At 45.0% G+C, this 15,695-nt stretch overlaps 1 long non-coding RNA gene across 1 annotated transcript in view; it reads left to right on the top strand.

Annotated features, from left to right (window-relative positions):
• The first annotated feature begins 1,927 nt into the window (after positions 1-1,927).
• Positions 1,928-15,695, top strand: part of LOC128334679 (uncharacterized) — a 173,595-nt gene continuing 159,827 nt past the window's right edge. Inside the window, exon 1 of the long non-coding RNA XR_008311357.1 lies at positions 1,928-2,150. This is a non-coding gene — a long non-coding RNA (uncharacterized LOC128334679). The remainder of the gene's footprint in view (positions 2,151-15,695) is intronic.

Genomic DNA, 15,695 nt, shown 5'->3' with positions numbered 1-15,695 from the left:
ACTGGAATACAGCAGACATGGATAGACATCAGGTTTGCGGGAGGGATCTACTTTCTTATTTGACCAGAACTCCCAAGTCCACCAACCAGAGCAAGGGGCAAATAATTTCAGAAAGTGCTTCCTTCATCATGAACCGCACTGCCTACTGAGATTATCAGGCGAGGAAAGTTAGCTTTCTTGAAGGTAGCCAGGATGGGGAAGGTCTTATTCCGACAGAGAGTGCATTCTGAAATCTCAGAAGCGGACTTTGAGAAGTCCTGGTTCCGAGTCGCCACCAAAGGATGCAGTGGCAACAGCAATCGGACCTTGCCTGATCATCTCAGTAGGCAGAGGAGATCATGATGAAGGAAGCACTTTCTTAAATTACTTGCCCCTTGCTCTAGTTGGTGGACTTGCAAGTTCTGGTCAAATAAGAAAGTAGATCCCACCCCTCCCCCAAGCCTGATATCCATCCATGTCTGCTGTATTCCAGTATCCAGTGGGTTGAACTTTCTGGTTTCTGCTAACTCCCCGTAAACTCTCAATTTGAGGGGATTTGATGCAGTGAGTACTGTATTCGAATTTCCAGTGTCTTCTTCAGCCTTGGCTTCTATGCCTCTAATAGCAACCTGAGATGCAGAAATTAAGTAATGGAAGCTTTAGGTCTATGCTAGAAAAATGTCACCTGCTACATTTTTACATGGCAGGCTATCTTTTAAAGACAGATTCCTGGAAAATAAAAATAAAATAAAATAACCAGCCTAATAAACATGGACACATCATTCAAATTTCTTATATCAAAATAAGCTTCTCTAATGGCTCAGTGGGGAAATGCTTGACTATCAAGCAAGAGGTTGCTGTTCGTATCCCCACTGGTACACCTATATCAGGCAGCAGCGATACAGGAAGATGCTGAAAGGCATAATCTCACACTGTGCGGGAGATGGCAATGGCAAACCCCTCCTGTATTCTTCCAAAAACAACCACAGGGCTCTGTGGTCGCCAGGAGTCAAAACCAACTCGAAGGCACACTTTACCTTTAAAGGTGGTGGTGTGCAGCTGAAATGCAGAAACAGGCTTCAATCCTGCCTAGAGCCGTGGGGAAGATTGTGGCTGTAATATCTGAAGAATTGTTTACTTTGTGTGTGTGTGTTTTCAAGGACACTAATCACTCTGTATGTAGCAATTTAACAGCACAATCCTAGGCTTCTTTACTCAGAAGCAAGCCCCATTGTGTTCTATGATGCTTACTCCCTGCTAAATGTGCATATACACACTCACCCAGGATTAAGTTCCATTGACCCCAGTGGGACTTACTTTTGAATAAAGATGCCTAAGATTCAAATCCATAGCCAGGTGGACTAAGGCAGGCTCGCCGACGCCCCCTAAAGTTTTCTCTATCCCCCTAGTTTTTTTCTGCCCCACCCATTTTGTTTAAAGGTATAAGTGCCCCAAATTGTCTGTTTCCCCTACTCCCCCCCCCAACCCAGCTTTTAGACAGGCTATGGACCTGCTAAGATTGCAAAACTAGGCTGTTGTTTCTCGGGAATGGGGTTGCCAACTTTTAAACCAGCCCCTGTAGCTGTGCCTTTAACAGCAGGTCAAGGAAATACAAGTGTTAGCAGTCATAATGATGTTTATTTCCATGCTGTGGAAAGCTTCAATTGCCTGCATTTTGAAAAACAAGATGCTGTTAAGGGCATAGTATCAGGCCAGCCAGCCTCCTTAAAATTTGGCAACTATAATTAAGCAGGCCTGGTCTTCTGTGTAGCTTTCCTCCCTCTGTTAAAGCAAGGAGGACAGACTCTAACGTCTGTGTAGGCCAGCCAGAGCTCCTGTACCTTACAGTGGCTTTGCAGGAAAGGGGATTTCTTTGGCAGGTGTTGCTCGTTATCTAAGGAGTGAATAGCTGCACCTGAACAAATTCCTTCTACTACACAGTGTGCCTCGGGACTAAAAGGGAGCTAGCAATTACTGTAGTTTTACTATGACCTGGAAGGAAGCCTGTTCTTCTTTGCATCTCTGCTCACTTGAAGGAGTATTGTACTAGCAGTTTTGTTTGTTTTTAAAAACCCAATATTTGTCTTGGGCTACCCACTCAGAAAGCGCCTGACCTGGGAAGCATGCCTGAAATGAATGGGGCGGGAGGAGGGAAATCTAGAGGAGTGCAGGTAAGATTCTCCTAAAATCTCTAAAAATACAAAGCAAAACATGGGTTTACTGTATACACAGGTTGTACATGCCCTGAATGCAAAATGCCAATAGAATATAATAGATTTATATTAATGTTTTCCCTCTTCCTTCATGTGTGTTGTTTATCGTGCATGTCAAGGTCACACAACTTGTGACCCACTAGAGACGATGCTATCTGAGTTTTTGGCTTCCTTTTGGATGAAAGGTTACCGGAGGCTTGTGGTGTCTCGTGGTTTGTTTACAAATATGTAAGCTGCAGAGCAGGTGGAAGTGACCCACGTGGTTGAGGGCCGTTGTTGTGGAAGTGACCCACGTGACCCACCTCCCTGTTGGACAGCAGGCCTGCTGCTCCATTTTCGTTCTTCAAGAGTGTTTTTGCACCTGTGAGGTGCTTTTGCTTCCCACAAAATGTGCAAAACTTGTAACTTCTTCTCATATGCTTTCCTTAATCAGCCATACACCTTAGCTGTGGGGAGTTGAATTGTATGTGTGGCTTTAAAATCTCTGAGGAATATTCCAGAAAGAGTTTATGTGTATTTCCCAGCCCTTAAAATAAAAATAAAAATGACTGCTAGGCGTAGTGGTTAGAGTGTTGGACTAGGACCAGGAAGACCAGAGTTTGAATCTCCATTCAACCATGAAACTCACTGGGTGACTCTGGGCCAATCATGTATCTCTCAGGCTAACCTACCTCACAGGGTTGTTGTGAGGATAACGATAGCCATGTACACCACTCTGAACTCCTCGGAGGAAAAGCGGGATATAAATGTAAAAAATTAAATTTAATTTTAAAATGGGCCTTCCTGGGCTATTAACAGGAATCTCCCTAAGAAAGGGAATAGCTACTAACGACTAGGGCAGGTAGCTTGGAACCTTCTGGTCATTCTGGGCTTGTCTGAAGTAACTAACTCTTGAGGTATTTGGGCCTGCTTCTTCCCTTCCTGCCAATATTGCAAATCTGTTTGGTTGGCTTGCTGAGTGGGGCCATGGCTGTGCCATTTTAAATCGTTCTCTTCAGGTGCTCTGGGTTGCTTTTACTCCCCCTCCCATTAATTTATCCCCAGCCTCTTCCCCCACAAAGCAGCCTCTTTTGCTTTTCTCCTGTCCTGCTGCAAAAATTCTCCTGGAATCCAGCAGTTATTCTGTAGGGGTAAATTTTTGGTACAGGCCTCCATTTTGTGAGTGCAGTTCTGCAATCTCAAGCCGCCATTTTGTGACTGGCTCCATCCCACCCCGCAGTTGCTATTTTATCCTGGCAGCTCCCTCCACCATTTGCTTCTTTGAGCCTTAGGTCTGCCCACCCCTTATTAGGGTATGTAAACCAAGGGACAAGATCCATGTGAGGTGTAAGGTTGCCAGTCCTCTGTGATGGGCTTGGAATTTCCAGGAACTGGCATCATTCTCCAGGTGACTCATGGAAGCAACCTTGGATATTTCAGTGGCTTGGCAGTGAAAAAACATTGATGATGAATTTGGAAAAAAATCGCAGGGAATAGAGCCCCTTGTTTGCAGCTCTAGATCAAGGGTTCCAAACCTGTGGTACTCCAAGTGTTGCTGAACTACAACTCCCATCATATTGCAGTTCAGCAATATCTGGAGTACTACAGGTCAGGAGTCTCAGCCATAAGGGGAATATCTTGCGGAGTTCCCATGTAGTCTCCCATCCAAATGCAAACCAGGGTGGACCCTGTTTAGCAAAGGGAACAGCTACCCTAAGACCAGTTATCTTCCCCAGTCTTGAAGAGCTACTCTGATAGCAGCAACAGGGGGCATCTCACCACCCTGCTGCAGCCCCAATAATTGGCCACCTGAAGCCTCCCCTGAATCGCCCTTCGCCTCACGAAAGGGCTGCCCTACACCTATGTGCTAATCGGTGTTCCCTCTAATGGGGATTCCCAGACGTTGTGGACTACAACTCCCACAATCCCCAAGCAAAAGCCATTGCAGCTGGGGATTCTGGGAGTTGTAGTCAACAACATCTGGGAATCCAGGTTACAGGGAACACTTGAGCTAAGTATAACATGTGAGCCTTCTTGCACGACTCCCAAGAGCGCAGGCTGACAGTAGCTGTGATGTCTCTGAAACATTTCCACCTGGCTTTTCTCCTGGCTCAAAAACAGCCGCTTGCATGTTAACCACTGGAAGAAGAGTGTCGCTTTGAGGCACAATGGAATGTACGGTGTTTGCATCATATGTGTTCTAATCCTGTGTTACAAGCCACCTGATGGGTTCTGAACTGGCAGCCTGCAGGCTGTTGGGAAAGGATTCCTTCGGTTTTATTGCTTTTATTTTTCTTTCTCTGTCTCACTCTTCATGATTGCCCATGGCTAATATAAAACCTTGAAATTTCAATTAAAACGGAACACAAAGTACACATCTTAATAGCATAGTGCCACCACCCAGCCCTGGTCAAAAGGGAGAACTGCAGGAGCAGAGGCTGATCAACCAAAGAAGCCTCATTACTCCAATAGGCCCCAGTAGGTCCAATAATACTCACTCTGGGTCATACTTGCTGATCTGAGCAAGAGGAATACCTACGTGCTGCCTTGCTCACGTCTGAAATAATGTCCTCTGCCTCTGAACATTTCTCTGCCTGACCACCATCTTCCAGAATGACTAAGCTGCAATGAAAAGTGAAAGCTAAAAGGGTGAGAAAAGATGGAAAGAGAGTGTTTGGGGGGAAGCTAATTTTTACTCCCCCTCTGCATTTCCCTCTAGGTGCTATATAGATAAATAGTCCTGCTTTTTCCTCCGTTAAACAAAAGCATGAAAGGCCACCTCCAGCCTCAAAGGCAGGATGCCTCTGAGTACCAGTTGCAGGGGAGTCACAGCAGGAGAGAGGGCATGCCCTCAACTCCTGCCTATGGCTTCCAGCGGCATCTGGTGGGCCACTGTGTGAAACAGGATGCTGGACTAGATGAGCCTTGGGCCTGATCCAGCAGGGCTGTTCTAACGTTCTAACGTGTTTGTGACACCAATTTCTGTTGTCCTCTCAGAAGTTTTTGCATGGTTAGCAATCAACATGTTTCATGATAAAGAAAGGCGCTATGGCTGCCATGTTTAAAAGGCCTGGAAGCCATAGGTCAAGAATTAATGTGGGCATCTAGACATTTAGTGTCAGTTCAGTATCCCTTGGCTACTTATTTATTAATGTCTATGAATATTAAATATAAAAATAACATCATATAAAGCAATTCTGATTAGAATAAAGTTTTGGATATTAAAGCTCTACATCAAATGCATAAAACAAAACCCATGCAAAATATAATATAAGATTGTAAACTGTCCTAGGATTTCTTTGTATGGGGCGGTATGAAAATGTAAGAAATAAAGTATTGGATAGGTTCCAAATTTAGTACAGATCTGTATTTTAAAGGATCTGGTATTTTGGGAGATCTTCCTTGTCTAAGTTAGGAACAATGCTGCAGTTAGATTAAAAAGGTGCCCTCAATCAATTTGTCAGCGGACCTTACCCCTCCACCCGAATTTCTATTTTTAATATAAGGGGTGAAAAACTGCAGATGGCGAACACTAGCTTATTACTACTACGTGTATTTATATACTGCATTTCAACAAGAGTTCTAAACATGGTTTACATAAGATGTTTCCCTGTCTGAAAACAACAGCAATCAACAACAACAAAATATTTATATACTGCTTTTCAACAAAAAAAAATTTCTAAAGTGGTTTACATAGAGAAATAATAAATAAATAAGGCAGATCCCTGTCCCCAAAGGGCTCACAATCTGAAAAGAAATTTAAGATAGACACCAGCAACAATCACTGAAGGGATGCTTTGCTGAGGGTGGATAGGGCCAGTTACTCTCCCCTGCGAAATAAAGAGAATCACCGTGTTAAAAAAGTGCCTCTTTGCCCAGTTAGCAGGGGTAACAAAGGCTCACAATCTAAAAAGAAACAATGTAGACACCAGCAACAGCCACTGGAATGCTGTGCTAGGGATGGATAGGGCCAGTTGCTCTCCCCCTGAATGTAAGAGAATTGCCACTTTAAAAGGTGCCTCTTTGCTCAGATAGTGGGGTAACTGCTAGAAGAGGCATTCTCTTCACGTGAGAGAGCAAGGAGAATACCTCTTCTAGGATTATGCTTGCCAAGGCATGTGCATGCATCATACAAAAAAAGAGAAAGGCATCCTTCCTTTTTTATTCTTTAGAAATAATATTTCCCAACATTTATTTATTCAGTTTTTATACCACCTTTCATAATGCATCTCAAGGCAGTTTACAAAACTTAAAATGCAATAAAATTCCATAAAAGTTACATTTAAAACCTTAAAATAAATTAAACATTAAACCATTTTAAAAACACACACCAAGAAACAATTCAAAAGAAACAAATGCAAGAAAGCGGAGAAACCTGGCAGCCTCTAGGAGGTAAAAGCCTGAGTAAATAAAAAGGTCTTTAGCTTCTTTTAAAAAAAGCAACCACAGCTGTCACAGAGCGAATGTTCACTGGAAGAGCATTCCAAAGTCTGGGGGGCAAAAACAGAGAAGGCCCTGTTCTGTGTGCATGACCATCTAACCTCTCTCAACGTCGGCACATGGCACAAATACACTCCTCTGTGCTGGTAAAATTGGCTGATTAAAGCTTTGGCAGGCCTACCTAGTTATAGGAGTGCTGCTTTCCTCCTTCTGTTTTTGTCCTGTGCCAACATCAGTTGCAAAGCGCTAGAACATATTAGTGTAAAACTGATCTTGGCACATGCCTATTCATCAGCTGTTGACTCCTGTCAAGAGGCTACTTTACCACATGTTAATGAGCCTGTGCAGATCTCACACTCCATCTACAACTTTCCTTATCAACCAATGTCATCTCAGAGCCAAGCTACATATTATGGTAAGCTCTGTTGCACTCGTCCCCTGCCCCCCCCCGAGCTAAATGACAGCCGCAAGGGAGGGGAGAGGCTGATTTGACCCTATTGGTAGGAACGCTTTAATCCTTGATATCAGTGGTGCTTTTCTTCTGGGTCACATAACAGCCACTAATGGGATGGGGAGACACCTAATGGCACAGCGGGGAAATGACTTGACTAGCAAGCCAGAGGTTTCCGGTTCGAATCCGCGCTGGTATGTTTCCCAGACTATGGGGAACACCTGTATCGGGCAGCAGCGATATAGGAAGGTGCTGAAAGGCATCATCTCAGACTGCGCAGGAGATGGCCATGGTGAACCCCTCCTGTATTCTACCAAAGACAACCACAGGGCTCTGTGGTCGCCAGGAGTCGACACTGACTCGACGGCACACGTTACCTTTTAATGGGATGGGGTTAGTAGAGAGCATTTGCTTTGAATGCCGAGGGTCTCCGGTTCACTCTCCGGCATCTCCAGGTAGGGCTGGGAGGGACTCCTGAATGAAAATTTGGACAGCTTATGCCAGTAAGAGTAGACGACAAGCTAGATGGACCAATGGGCTGACTGGGTAGAAGACGTAACTGAGAGAAGAGGCTGTTGGGGGTCAGTCGCCTGTTTCTTGCCCTTGCCTCCCCCCCCCACCTTCGCTGCTTGTTGCTGCTGCTTGCCAGCTGGCTTGCATAGTAATAAGGGGCTAAATGGCGTCTCTCCTCCCTCAAGTGAAAAAGAGACTAGCCAGCCCCATGCAGCGGCAGGTGAATGAACAAATGAATGGGGGTGGGTGGGATTAGGAGGAGCAGCAGTGACAAAGTACTGCAGTGGTGGGCTTTTGCATTGGTGGCGGGGGTTGTGTTGGTGGCAATGGCCACCAACAAAAAAAAAAGTAAATTTCCACAGTGCCAGAGACACTATACAAAAAAAATATATATAGCCCCCACCCTGTGTTAACTGATTGTATGTATGTCCCTCTGACCTTGTTCTGCCATGGTTTCCTATGTAACCATGAAGGGGTCCAATCAAGATCAGGACCATGATGGCGGCAGAGGGCTTAAGCTCTGATCTGACAAGATCTGGTCTTGTGGTAGCAAGCATGACTTGTCCCCTTAGCTAAGCAGGGTCCGCTCTGGTTGCATAGAAAGGGAGACTAGAAGTGTGAGCAATGAGAGATATTCCCCTTAGGGGATGGAGCCGCTCTGGGAAGAGCATCTAGGTTCCAAGTTCTCTTCCTGGCATCTCCAAGATAGGGCTGAGAGAGATTCCTGCCTGCAACCCTTGGAGAAGCCGCTGCTAGTCTGAGTAGACAATACTGAGCTAGATGGACCAATGGTCTGACTCAGTATATGGCAGCTTCCTATGTCCCTCTTCACCAGCCTGGTCCCCATCTGGATCAGGGCTCACCATAGCTACTATTTAGCCTTGGAAATAGGAAGCACTTTGTTACATAATGAAATGCTATATTTTCTAGTGCAGATGGTTGGTACATCCTGCAAAGAACTAGCAATGATACCTCCAAGTAGTGGTCTATCAGTGTGCAAAACAAAAACAGTCCTTTCAGAATTTTTCTTTTCACTTTTTCTGTTGGGTGCAGTCTCTGCAAAGGAACCCAGAATGGAATGGGAGATGGTAACCCCACACCCAGGGACATCTTGATGCTCAGACTGTGAACTTCTTGCACGACACTATCCAATTTTTGTAATACTTGTTGGGAAGCCTTGCTGCTGGCAAAAGGAAGGTATGAGTGTAAAAAATGGGATCTTGGAATGGTTCAGAAGGCTGTAATCAGCTCATTTGGTTTCAGAGTAAAATGTAATAGCTAATTACATTTTAATTAACTCTCTTCTAGCGACAGCTGTTATAAAGGGTCTTTTCAAGGTACATTTATTTTTAGTATGTTTTTAAGATCGTATCTGTGTATTATTGCTTCCTGCCCCCCCCCCCCCACCACATACACTTCTTTTTCTCCAAGGATAAACAGCAAGTGAAGTATGTTTTGAAAATGAAGGGACTGTTCATACTACTACTGGTGAGCCTCTCTAGGAATGGGTGGAAGCACAGGCAAATCCATGGTCTGGCTGGAAAGTCAGGGAGACACCCATTTATGAACGGGCACCTCTGTGTTGTGGCTGAACATGCAGCCATCAAATCACTGCAATCACAGTGATCTTTTTAATTTTATTTCTTTTTGCACTGCCGCCATAGCTCAAATTGCTCCCGCTGCATGGATGATCTCCACATTGAAGGCATCAGTTTATGCGGCATGCTCCTTGTTCTGATTGGGCCATGAGCCTGATAGTGACCTCTTGTGCTCATACGAGGCTACTGCATGATGCCTTTACTTCATTCAGGCAAGATGGCGGAACCGTTGGCCAGGGGGTCTGCATGTACGTATTTGGAGTCTTAAGGACGGAATTGTGCTCTCCTTGAAGGATCATGTATGCAGCTTGAGAATGCTCCTGGATCTGGTGCAAGATTCTGTGCGGCTGCTTCCACTGTGAATTGCTTAGCCTGAGGAGCCAGTCCGGAAGCAACAGTTTTGTAGAACCGGCTAGGCCTCATTGGCTCACCAGATTGACTGGGTTGCAGTCAGTTATCTTGGCCATTATCTGGGTGGCAGTAGCATAGCCACCACTGGACTGGAGTGAGAGGACAAATGTCACTGGGATCCATTGCTGCACTGTATTCCTATAACATTGTATATGCATTGCAGGAAAATAGCTGTATTTTTCTATTGTAGGAGTCTTGCCCCGTAGTTTATGCATTGCAGTGTGGTGTGGATGGTTCAAACTGCAGTGCAACAATTGGTTGATTTTTATAGCCCTTTAAAAAAAAAGAAGAAGAATTCCACTCAGGTTCTTGCGCAAAGGTGCAACCCAATTTTCATCTGCTCTCGGGTTTTGATTTCAATTGCATTTGCTTTTGTTTTCCATCAGACTTATGTTTTGAACACATTTATGTCTCCCCGTTCTAGTACACTGTGGACTGGCTGGCTCCTTCAGCAGATCGAGGATCTGTTGATATGTAAAGCCACATTTTTTTAAAAAAATATATTATCACTCTGTTTGTTGCGCAAGGTTGCAATCTCCTCTCGATTTCATTTCAGCTTTGTGCAAAGGCACCAAGAATTGTTCTGTTTTTACAAAAAATAGTTTGTTGTGTCAGCAGTTCCCCACCCCCTCCGTGACCCCATTGGTCCAAAATGGAGAAAGAGGAGGAGGTGAATGCAATTCTGGTGGAATATAGACACCCCCTGCCCAGAAAACCTGCTGCAGTGGTGGGCAGTTTGAATGGACACAACCTTGTAATGATGCATTGGAAAACACTGTACTCATGGTTTCAAGCTGCTGCCTCATATCGTCGCACTTTGCAACACTTTTACCAGCGCAAAGCTCGTAATCTGGAAAACGCCCAGCTACTTTTGAACCAGAGTGGCATAGGGGCGACCGAGAGGCCCATGTTCGATACATGAACAGAGGGGGAGGGGCAGTGCAGAGCCACCATTCAGACATAGCACTCATGTGCGTTCCACCTTACCAGCCAGCTCCAGGCCGGTAGGAAGCATGAAAGCCCTATTCTGGGCTTTCTTGCTTCCCACCAGCCTGGGAGCCTGGTGAGTGGCCGGTGAGATGGGTGGCAGGACAAGGACGGGGAGAGGCAAGGCGGCTCTTGAAAACTGGGCGGCTCACGTTCTCGGAACACGTCTGCCCACTTGTAACTCTGCCCCTGTTTTGAACTACAACTCCCATCCTCCCCAGCCACAGTGACCAATAGTCAGCAATGATGGGAGTTGTTGTCCAGCCAAAGTTGTGCAGCTCTGCTTGAGAGCAAAGGAAGAAGAAGTTCTTCTTCATCTTCTTCATCTTTATTCAATTTCTATACCGCCCTTCCAAAAATGGCTCAGGGTGGTTTACACAGAAATAATAAATAAATAAGATGGCTGCCTGTCCCCAAAGGGCTCACATTCTAAAAAGAAACACAAGATAGACACTTACAACAGTTACTGGAGGGATGCTGTGCTGGGGGTGGATAGGGCCAATTAATCTCCCCCTGCTAAATAAAGAGAATCACCATGTTAAAAAGGTGCCTCTTTGCCCAGTTAGCAGGGGATTCCCTGCTTGCAGACACTTGAATTCTTGGTAGGTGCAGTTTGTCATGCAGGGGTGAGAAAGGTGGCACCTTCCTAAATAACATGGTCCTGGGATCCCTTGTCCTCCTCTGCATCCAGTTGCCCTCCTTGCTTTTACTCGATGCTTTCAGAAGTGCTTAAAATGCCAGGCCAGATGGAAGGTGGCGCGTTATGCGCTGCTGCAGAACCAGCTGTCAGGTTCAGCCTGGCGACAACCTCCGTCGGCTGCTAGGAGGACTGAGAAGTGGAGCCATCAATAAACATGCCACCGTGAGATGGACTAGTCTGAACCAACGTGCCGCACGTTGATTTGTGAGTCCTGTTGGAGGCGTGCGTAATGGGCTCCTATTTCTTCTCCTTAGCAGCCAGTTGAATTGCACAAAACTGAGTTCCAGCAGCTGAGCAGCCACCACGAGATGGGATTGTAATAACTGAAATACTAATCGCTGCAGGGTCACTTCACCGATGTCAAGAGCGCGCCTCGTAGTTCAGCATCGGATGTGCAGGGAAGGCACTTATTTTTGCGTCCTGCCAAGATATGAATCCCGCAGTGTTAGCTGGAATAAAACCATTTCTCCACCTTTTTCCTGGAGTTTTGGGAATCCTCTCCAGAGGCAGACTACATGCAAAAGAGGAAAGGACTTTTGTAGCTATTCTTCACATGTATAGCCCTTCTTTCCTCCAAGAAGCCCAGGTGGACACCATTTCTCCCTGTCCCACTTCTGTCCCCACAACACCTTTTGCTAATGGAGCAAAGAGACACCTTTTGGAAATGGTGATTCTCTAATATTTAGTAGGGAGAGAGTCTGTTCCTGTGCAGCCACAGCTCCCGTGTTTTCCCAGTGGCTGTTGCTGGTGTCTACCTTGTGTTTCTTTTTAGAATGTGAGCCCACTGGGGACAGGGGACCATCCTGTTTCTGTGTGCACGCAAATGACATTTTTGTTGAATATTTATGTCAAAGTATTTGTAGGATTAGATGCACATGACTCCTAGTGGCCTTAAATGGGGGACACACACCCGCGACAAAGATACCCATGCAATCAGTGTTGGGGGTTGTAATTTTTATCCCCCCGTTAATTAGTAGAGCTCTAAAGAAGCTACACACTCCGTTACAGAGTAGTTGCAGAGTTAGGTTGTTGCTATTTATAGAAGACACATGGAGATTTTTGTAGAACTAAATACTAAGTATTTATTGGTGAAGAACACTTTGGATAGGAAAGACCTAACCCTAATCTATAGAACTAAATAATGAATAGGTAGGGAGAGAGAGAGAGAGATATATTTCCATCTGCCCTCTAAGAGGAAAGGAAGGGATTCTGACTCTCAACAAGAAATACCTGTAGAGGTCATAGAGTAGAGACAGGTAGCACAGTTAGGGAGACCCTTACTCACAGTGGTCATTAGGCTAGGTAGTACAAAAGGTTGATGTGCTGAAAGTCCATTTCCAACAATCCATCCAATGTAGTCCATGAGCCAGGCCCACAAATTCTGGCCATTGGTACCATCTCATGGGATGAACACTCGTTGGCAACGTCTGCCCTGCTAAGGATGGAAAATAGGCATTGTTGCGCTTACAGCTGCGTTCTCTCTACCTCTACCCCCCAACAATTTGGGTAAAACTGCAGTCACTTTTGCACAGAGGAAAGGCTAGGGTGGGGTGGGGTTAGAGTAACAAAAAACAAATTGGTTTTTTAAAAAAATTATTTTTATTTATATACCGCCCTTCCAAAAATGGCTCAGGGCAGTTTACATGGTTGCACTCTCTCCATGGAGTGATTTTTTGGGGAGGACATTCCTGCCCATTTTTTATTCCCATTCCTCTGAAAAACATCGATTAAAAATTTAAAGTCGTTTTTGTGTTCTTAAAACTCTTAAAAGCTTTTAAAACATCATTGCAAATAGGGCCACTGCAGGCCTGCTGGCCACTGCCGGACAATAAAAGCACAAAAACACACTAAGAACCGAAAGCACTGCGATGCTATCACCTCTTTCCCATCTCTAGGGATGTAGGACCTGGTCAAAAATCACAATCAGCATTTGGTGTCCTGCCCCCACCGACTGCCTTAGTGGCTCATGTACTAATAGGCCCAGATGAATGAGCACTGCAATCCAGTGCAGATGTGTTTCCAGGTGCACATCTGTATCAATAATAGGGCATTGGGGTGTGTGTACAGAGTATAATTGTTAAGCTCAGATTAGTTTATTTCTTTTGGCCCAAACAGAGAGAGAGACAAAGTGATCGCACCAGACAATTAATAACAGTTACCTGTAATACACATGAATATTCATCACGTTGTTCTGCCTCCTGTTCAGTTAGCACCCAGTTGCCAGTGTCTAAATTGCAAGCTACAGCATGCAAGTCAAAATAATATTCTTGCTTTGCAGCTGCCACTGCAAAAAGACTTGCAATGCACGAATTCCGTTTTCTCCTGGCTTGACAGAGTAGAGGTGGCTGTACATACTAAGTTTGGATTTGGGGGCATTTAGACCAGTGTTGTCGCTCTTTGAAGACTGTTCTCCACTTGATAAAGACCAACATCAAAATGGAGGTCACCGTTGTGGGTGTGTGGCCTTATTTGTTACGGACTATATTACTCCCCACACAGTGGACTTTACCATTCCTCCAATTCGACATACAGTGTTTAGTTTCATTGATGTGATTCCCAATTGTTATGTCTTGTCTTTGATGATTAAAACTACACTGGATCTAGTTGTTGCACACTCTTTTTATGGCATGGTTAGCGCATAGAGATCTTATTGTTCCTTGTTGGCTTGACCAGTGTTCACCATAATTCTACAGCTGGCATAAGTCTCTGCTGAATAAGTTCAGTCTCTGCTGAACAGGTATCCTTCTTGGAACCAGAGGCCCATGGGGTTACTTTCCAGGTGGTTATTTTAGATCAGAAATTCTACTGTGTGAACATAGGAAGCTGCCTTATATCAAGTCAGATCCTTGGTCCAGCTAGCTCCGTATTGTCTACCCAGACTGGCAGCGGCTTCTCCAAGGTTGCAGGCAGGAGTCTCACTCATCCCTATCTTGGAGATGCTGCCAGGGAGAGAACTTGGAACCTTCTTCATGCAAACAGCCAGGTGCTCTTCCCATAGTGACCCCCATCTCCTAATGGGAATACCATATATAGTACTCATACAGGTAGTCTCCTATTCAAATGCAAACCAGGGTGGACCCTGCTTAGCAAAGGGGGCAATTAATGCTTGCTACCACAAGACCAGCTCTCTTTCTGTTGCAGAATACAGACACAATTACACACAGGATTTGAATGGAATTGTTGAGACCTGAACTATCCATACATTTCTGACAGCATAATGCCACTAAGCTGCATTTTTCTTTTTAGCTAGTAAATCCTCTTTCTTTTTACGCTCTTTTAAAATAATCAGCCCAAGGTTTTTAAGGTAATTGTGTGTGTTCCCTCTTCTTTCAAGTGTATTTCAATTGACACCTAAAACTATAACAGCCTGAAAGCAAAATGGCAAAAATGACTTTGCTTAATAGCTTTTTATGATAAAAGAAGTGTGTAGAATGGGGTGGGGGGTGGTCTAAGGTTCCACCCCCCCAAAAAAAAGAGAGAAAAAGTAGGAGCCACATAAATGCTACTTGATGGCATGTTTAATAAATAAATAAATAAATAAAGGGCTTCATGAAATAACAGTGACTTTAGGGATACATACCAAATTAGATTAAAGAGCTACATTTGGTTCTAATACAGAGTTTCAGATTCAAAAGGGCCGTCGGCTTCCTGTTTAAATCCACTTATATCAAACTGAATGGAGTTCAAATGTAATGCCTTTGTGCATCTGACGTTTATCTTAATTGAAAACAACTGAGAAGCATTATTAGCAATGAGTAAAATTTGAGGTATATGCGACTTTAAAGAAAAAACAGACCAAGGCTTCTCTACAGCACTGTGTTCATTTTGGATAAGAAGGTTGTTGCTAATTAATATTTTTGAAAGTGGAAACTTCCTGCTTTCCTGTTCTAAGCAAGAATTAAGGCTAAAGAATTCTGCATGAATCATGCTTGCCAGCGAAATACAGGAAAAATAGGGGAACGCCTGTAACATGTGGATATGGGGCCATGGCATCTCCAGGTAGAGCTGGGGGGGAAACTCCTGCTTGAAACCTTGGAGAGCTGCTGCCAATCAGTGTACTGATCCAGATGGAGCAGTGGTCTGACTGGGTATATGGCAGTTTCCCAGGTATCATCCAAGGAAGGGGACTGGAATCTGATGAAAAATACTGTCTAACTAGCAGACCCGGCACATAGCATCTGTGCCGCTAGTTTGTCTCTGCCCAGCTGGGCTCTGCTGCTTTGTCTCCCCACCGCTTCCCCCCTCCCTTCCGCTCCAGTCTGTTCCAAGTCTGTTCCCCGTCGTTCCAGAGGTCCCCGTCCTCCTCCCGCCACCAGCAGCTTTCCCTCCCTGCCATATTTGCCCGCCTGCCGCCCCCTCCAGGGCACGCTGCCACCGCCGTGCTCTCTCATGGGGCCACCATCTTCCACCGCCATTATTTCTCC

Source organism: Hemicordylus capensis, chromosome 10, assembly GCF_027244095.1.
Source record: "Hemicordylus capensis ecotype Gifberg chromosome 10, rHemCap1.1.pri, whole genome shotgun sequence".
NCBI lineage: Eukaryota > Metazoa > Chordata > Lepidosauria > Squamata > Cordylidae > Hemicordylus > Hemicordylus capensis.
This window is presented reverse-complemented; position numbering and strand designations above follow the sequence as displayed.